At 44.4% G+C, this 7,500-nt stretch overlaps 1 protein-coding gene across 1 annotated transcript in view; it reads right to left on the bottom strand.

Annotated features, from left to right (window-relative positions):
- Positions 1-7,500, bottom strand: part of grm1a (glutamate receptor, metabotropic 1a) — a 28,288-nt gene that overhangs the window by 11,394 nt on the left and 9,394 nt on the right. The window lies entirely within an intron of this gene.

Consider the following 7,500-nt stretch of genomic DNA (forward strand, 5'->3'; position numbering starts at 1 on the left):
ATCTATCTATCTATCTATCTATCTATCTATCTGTCTGTCTGTCTGTCTGTCTGTCTATCTATCTATCTGTCCAGCTATCTATCTATCTATGTATCTATCTGTCTGTCTGTCTTTCTGACTATTTCTGACTGTTTCTCCCTCTCCTCTCCCCTCCTCTCCTCTCCTCTGTTGCCTGATACAGTTGATTTTGTATGTGTTCTGCTGGTGTTGTTATGTTGGCTGCAGCTGCGTGCTCTCTCCTGGGGGGCTACTGTAGAGGCTGGGGCCATTACAGCACATCCAGAGCTGCTTTACTAATTCATGCTGCTCTGGTTTCTGAGTGAGCATCCAGACAGGGGCTCCAGCTCTGCCTCTGTGTTCTACATGAACCTCACCAGCTGCTGCCACCGCTACTGCTGCTCTAACCTCTAAGAGCTCTCACACAGAGGGAAGCCTGACACATGCACTGTGTGTGTGTGTGTGTGTGTGTGTGTGTGTGTGAGCAGTTCTGTTTTTCTGGGGTATTCTCTCTCTCTCTCTCTCTTTCTCTCTCTCACACACACACACACACACACACACCACACTCACTCTCTCTCTCTCTTTTCTCTTTTTGCTCTCTCTCTCCCATCTTTCTCTCTGCCTATGTCTCCCCCTTTCTTTCTCTGTTGTTCATCCATTCATCCCTCCGTCCAACCTGCTACTGCTCCACCCATCCAATCCTTACTCTCTTACTGTCTGTGTACCTCTCAACCTCTTTATCATTCACACACACACACATACACACACACACACACACGTGTGCACACACACACACAGACACACCCACAGACACATGCACACACACACAAGCACACACACCCACAGACACATGCACACATCCAGGCGTCTATCCATCCATCCATGCATCCAGCCATTTCTTCCTTGTCTAAACTTGACTGCCCGTCATTTAACATGAATAAAATAAGCGTGACATCACTTAACCTTCCCGTCTGTAAAAAAACAGCTTACGCTGAAAGTCGAGAAGGTTGGAGGACAGCGACGGCAGCGCCTCCCAAATTCGTCCTCTCTCTCCGAGAGAACAGGACGACGCGGCCCCCGGGTCGGGCGGTCTGCGTCCGTGTGGCCATAGTATCAGTGACACGGGCGTCTCGTGTCATGTGACTGCGTGGGCGTGGTAATGCTGGCTCTAACCGGGACGTGGTGTGATCGGCTCCGCGTGGCCCCCCCCTGCTCTTCTTCTTTAACGCGGCGGGGTCGTAGCGAGGCTGACTTGCGGGGACCCTTCGGCTTGGTGGCGCTTTGTGTTGGCATGTGTGTGTGAGTCACCCCGGCTGACTGGTCTCTCGCAGCTGCGAAACGCTCTCAGGCTCCTATCAAACCGAGCTATCTCCATGGAGACGGTAACTTTAGTAACGTTATTCAGCTCGGGGAAGTAAAAGTTTAATTGACTTTCCTGTAGCGGAAATAGCATTCGCGGCTAATTATGGGAAAGCATGGCTTTTTTTTTTTGGCTTTTTTTTTTTTTGTTGGAAATGGGCTTGGCAGCAGAAAAAATGATCGTTTTTTTTTTTTCTATGGGAGTGAAATTCTGTGATGTGAGGTCACGGGGGGAAGATGTGAATCTTAATCATGCTGGTCTCTGCTGTTTTCTTTTACTCTTTCTCTCTCCCTCTCTTTTAACGTTCCGTTTTCAACCCCCTCTATCTCTCAAACAGCATTAGAATTTTTTATGACAGCACTGCTCCAAATATTGCTCCACTAAACTGATTCGAATGCACAAAATCCAGAAAATGGAGTTACGCCATCTCTCTCTCTGTCTCTCTCTCTCTGTCTCTCTCTCTCTCTCTCCCTCCACATCCCTCTCACTGTCTTGTCTGTCTGTTTCTCTTTCTCTGTGTCTATTTCATTTGCTTTCTCTCTCTCTCTCTCTCTCTCTCCCCCTCTGTCTTCCTTTGTGTGTGTGTGTATGTGTGCGTGTGTGTCTGTCTTTCCTTCTGTCTGTCTGTCTCATTCTCTCTCTCACTCTCTCTCTCTCTCTCTCTCTCTCTGTTTCATTCTTTCTCCCTCTCTCTTTTGGTTTCTGTGTGTGTGTGTGTGTTTCATTCTCTCTCACTCTCTGTCTCCCTCTGTCTCTCTCTCTCTGTGTGTCTATTTCACTCCCTCCCACTCTCTGCCCCACTCTGTGTGTGTGTGTGTGTATGCGCACGTATGCGTGCGTGTTTCTGACTGTATTATCATTATTAAAACATTCGGAGATGTTTTTAAAATGAAGGGCTAATGACAGAAAGATGTTTCCGGAAAGTGAGCGCGGCTAGCTCGGGGCTGTGCACGAGATCAATCCGGATGCTAACAGATCATAACTGACAGTCAGAGAACATGGGGAAAGTCCACAACATACCCACAGGAGCATTTAACAGTCAGACCACAAAGGCTCGCTCGCCGGAAAAAAAATACATCAAACGCTTTCAAACAGAAACCGTCTACTTCAGAACCACCAGCGGTCAGCGCTGCTTCAGCGGCACTGCGGAGCCACCGCCAGATTACCTGGGCTGAACCAGACCGAACCCGAGAACGATGGTTCTCTGGCCGAGTGCCAAGGTAGGAAAAAAAAAACAAAAATCGGAGAATAAGCAGAGAGTATCCAGACTGCTTGGACGACGGAGGAACAACAAGGCTGGCGCCCTGCCCAGGGATTGGGGACATATGGAGGGAAGAAGGGTTTTGTTATTCAGTGGCACCAGGGGCTCTGGAGATCCCACTGCTCCTCTCCAAGAGCCAGGCCGAGGGGTCTCTGCCAACACAGGCTGAAGAACGGGAACAACACTGGGAAGATTTTTTTTCTCTTTTTTTTTTTTCAATAAAGACTTTGATCTGTACCTGAGGGCATTTTGCATTGCTGACCCATAGGTTTTTTTTGTTTTGTTTTGTTTTGTTTTTTTCTGTGGTGTTGAATCTGCAAGTGCCCTGAGTACTACACATCTGCTCAAGACTCCTCCTTATCTTACCTTACACACACACACTCACACACATACGGATAGACAGACACAAACTCAAACACACAAATCAGGGCTGTGGAGTCGGAGTTGGAGGCAAAATTGGTGGTACCATAAATTGAGGAGTCAGAGTCGGAGTCAAAGGTTTTGTGTACTGGCTCCACAGTCTTGACACACACACACACACACACACAATGGTTCCTCCAACTGACCACAGTTTTACTGTTACTAACGATTAATAATATAACACTGACATTAACTACACTCAGAGGAATAAACTGACACTTCTACTTTAACAGTAATTGCTACAAAAGTAAAATTGCATTTTTGTGCTGGCCATCAAAATCTCCCCTCTAAGTTAGTTTTCTCAAATATTTATATCCTCATGGGGACATCTGATCCATACAATACCACCAGACACACACACACACACACAATTTCCCTAAGCAATCCAAAAGCATACATTTCCTGCAATGCCACGATAAGAACCAGACAAAATCCACATATTAAAAAAACGCAATTACCAAAAGACAGTCAGTTATGCAAATGTTTGTGTGTGTGTGTGTGTGTGTGTGTGTGTGTGTGTGTGTGTGTGCGCGTGTGTGTTTTTTTCCGCGGATTTGTCAGAGCATGACGATGATCAGAAATGAGAGCTTTAACACTCATCTTGGACCGTTAATGGAGAATGCTCAGTTTTGTTTTGAATAAACAAATAAATAAATCAACAAATAAAAGCTTGCATCAGCGGGGAATGAAAGGGCATTATTAACACCCTAAAACTCTAATCTAAACAGACGAACCGCTCGAATATATTAAAAAAAAAAAAAAAAGGAAAAGAGAGCAGAAACACAGAGACAAGCTGTCAAACAGACAGAAAACTAAGGAGAGGTCTTAGAACTGGAATCTTTGGCTGAATAAAACAGGAGTAAAGGAGGCAATAGTTTTGCTAGTTTAAATCTTGGCCTCCTCACTGTTTTTGTGTCTAGGTGTGACGGTGAAGAACATGAAAACTCAGCCCTAACGGGCAATGGGACGCCTCCAATCCACCTCACAGGTGTTTGTTCTTTAAAACTAAACTTTTAAAACTGTTGAACTGGTCCGTACGTCTAGGGTTAGCTTAAGCCGAAGAAAAGAACTGAGTTTGTTTTATAGAGAGGGAGCAGAAAAAGATTTGGAGAGATGGAGCGAAAGGGAACATGAAATTGTAAAGTTAAATGACTCCCGTCTCTGAACTTGTTTTTTTTCCCGTTGACAGGCGGACAGGAAACATTGTGGTCGTTGGGTCTCGTCAATGAACTTGAAGCAGTTCCTTATTCATCTCTCTGAAAAACCTTCAGAGAGGGAGAGAGAGAAAGAGAGAGAGACAGAGAGAGACACGAGGAAAACCAGAGCTCTGAATGGTGTGCAGAGGGTTTTTAAAAGACATCTATTTAAAACCACACACAGTCAAGCCCTCCTCACTCTGCCACTCTCTTAGAAAACTTGAGGACGCCTTTTATTGGGAAAACATTTTAATTTTTCATTATCGTTAACAGAAACGCCACAGTTAAACGCTGTTTCCGAGGCGATATTGTTAAATTCAGATCTCAAAACAATCGTTCCGTGTCCCTGAACTTATTTACTTGTTTCTTAAGATCAAAAACTAAGACAATAGCCATTCTTCTTATCCTTAAACTCAGCGCCACTCAAAAGAGGCTCAGTTTCTAGTGAGACAAAAAATGAAACCCTACAGGAAATTCACACCTCTTTAATGTGTGTGACTCATTTAAAGAGATAATAATAACAAAAAAAAAAAAAATATATATATATATATATATTTATATATATATATATATAAAACTACAATGATTATGTTTCAATGGTAAAGGCTGGCAGAGGGCGTCTGGCTGAGGAGCAATTTCTTTTTGAATGGCAGGAACACAGTGAAGGTCTGTCTGCAGTACTATAATGTGCACTTGACTGTGTGGATGAATGACTTAGGACCGAAGGTTTCATCTGGTTAGGCAAACAGGGCCCTTTTTCGTTTTACTAGACAAACAAAGCCTAAGGCAGCCGTGTGTGTCGGGCATGTTTGATTCTGATGGAGAGCACAAAGAGTTGGAAGGGTCATGGCGGTTGCAGAAACTCTCCAACAAAGCCGTTCAATTCAAACAAAGAGTCGGGTTTGTTTCGAAAGGTAAACTTCAAGCCGAGATATGAGGAAAGAATCCGGGACCATGAAAGCTTTCTTACATTCCATTCCATTCCATTCCACAGAATTCAATTCCGTTCAGTTCAGTTCCTTTTACTTCAGCTTGATTCCGTTCACTTCAGTTTGATTCGGTTTTAGTTGCCTAGCATGTTTTTTTTCCTACTGGCCAGGCCACAATGCAGCTCTCGACAACCCAGACCCTGAGACCCTGCACTGAGCAAGGCTAAGATGAGAGCGGCAAAGAACAACTCTCTTTGGCTAAAACATCTAAATGGAAGCACGGCTCAGACGTGGTCAGCCGCCCTTCTCTGGGTGGTATTTGGTTACTTTAGAGAATAAGGAGGCTGAAAAATCTCAGAGAAATGAAACACACGTCAGGATATTTATTACGTAAGTGAACAGACCGTGAGGGATGTTGTCTTTACAACCAGGGGTCACACTTTTTTCTAGATCTATAAACGTCTCACACATTGTGTTGAGAACAGTAAAATAACAGATTTCACTGGTACTAGGGATAAAGAGGCACCCAATCAGATTTGAGAAGAGAGTTTTGGATCTCCAGTTCACATTATTTCATCATTAAAACCATACAGTCTGCCTGCCTCTCCGGGCCTCTGTAAATACACATGTCAAGCAGATACTGAGAACTGAGCATTTGACTGTATGAGTTTTCTCCTCCAGAATTCATTTTTCTCACTGTACACAGAGACAAGTGAGAGAGACAGGTGTGAAATATATGTGATAACACACAGAGATAAGCCAGACAGTTACACACACAATCTCAGAGAGAGGGAGAGAGAGAGAGAGAGAGAGAGAGAGGGAGAGAGAGAGAGAGAGAGAGAGAGAGAGAGATGTTGCTGGTGTATTCAGTGGAGAGAGGAGAGGAACACCTGGCCCTCCTCTGAAGAGAAGCACTGTGTATTCAACAGCCTCTCTCTAAAAATAAGAGAGCCCCCAGAATGACGCTCTCCCCCTCTTTCTCTCTCTGTCTCTCTCTCTCTGTCTGTCTCTCTCTCTCTCTCTCTCTGTCTCTCTCTCTCTCTCTTTTTATTGCCCCCACACTTTGTGTTCTGGTTGTTGCATCTGTTGTGTTGGTCCAGTTATTTGTCAGTTTCTGCATGGTTGTGTTTTGTCTGTCACACACACAACCCCCCCCCCCCCCCCCCCAACACTCTCTCTCACTGTCGTTTTCAGATGCTCATCATCAGCCTCTGTCTTGCCTTGAAGACTGAGGCAGACATTAGCATGAGAATGTCAGCCTGGGTTTTAATGAATAAATCTGTTAGAGCTCCTTAACACTGCTCTGGCCGTGACACACAGTCCCAACAGAGACACAGAGAGATAGAGACAGACAGAGAGAGACAGACACAGAGAGAGAGAGAGAGACAGAAACAGAGAGAGAGAGAGAGACAGAAACAGAGAGAGAGCGAGAGAGAGAAAGAGAAAGACAGAGACAGAAACAGAGAGAGAGAGAGAGACAGAGAGAGAGAGAGAGAGAAACACAGAGAGAGAGAGACAGAAAGAGAGAGAGAGAGAGAGAGAGAGAGAGAGAGACAGAAACAGAGAGAGAAACAGAGAGACAGAAACAGAGAGACAGAGACAGAGACACAGACAGAGAGAGAGAGACAGAAACAGAGAGAGAGAGAAAGAGAAAGACAGAGACAGAAACAGAGAGAGAGAGGTCTCACATACAAGGAAACTAGAGTTGGAAAAAATCAAACCCCCCCAAAAAAACCAATCACCAACAAATCACCTCACTGCATAATCTGCTTTCACATTATTGTTATCATTACTAGCGGTGATTTTTTACATTGGGAGGGGAGAAAAAAAATTAATAAATCAATCGTTTTTTTTGCTACGGAGTATCTTTTGCCTTCCAGTGACTTGGCATTGCATCTGTTTCCTGTGAGAGCACCAAATTGCATATTTCATACTCAGCCCACAGTGATTTTCCATGCCTCCCAAAATCAAATGCCACACACACACACACACACACACACACACACACACAGAGAGAGAGAGCTTAACAGAAGACCAGAGTGCCAGCAGGAGACAGTAAGGTCCTTCTCATCTGTTGTCCGAATCACAAATTACTCATTAGCAATGAAATTTACCTCTGTCGACACCATCCGTGTGTGATTTCATCTCGTTTCCCCGGCAACTATAAAATTCTAAATACCCTGGTGCCACTTTATTTTGGCAAAAAAAAAAAAAAAACTTTGTGAGCACGCTCCAGTAGACACGTCTGTCTCTATGAGTTTATGGAAACAGATAATATTCCCTGTGTTTGGAGTTTTCACTTTTTCTTTTTTTTTCCCACAATCGCAGGTGACTCTG

This window comes from Chanos chanos, chromosome 4, assembly GCF_902362185.1.
Source record: "Chanos chanos chromosome 4, fChaCha1.1, whole genome shotgun sequence".
Lineage (NCBI taxonomy): Eukaryota > Metazoa > Chordata > Actinopteri > Gonorynchiformes > Chanidae > Chanos > Chanos chanos.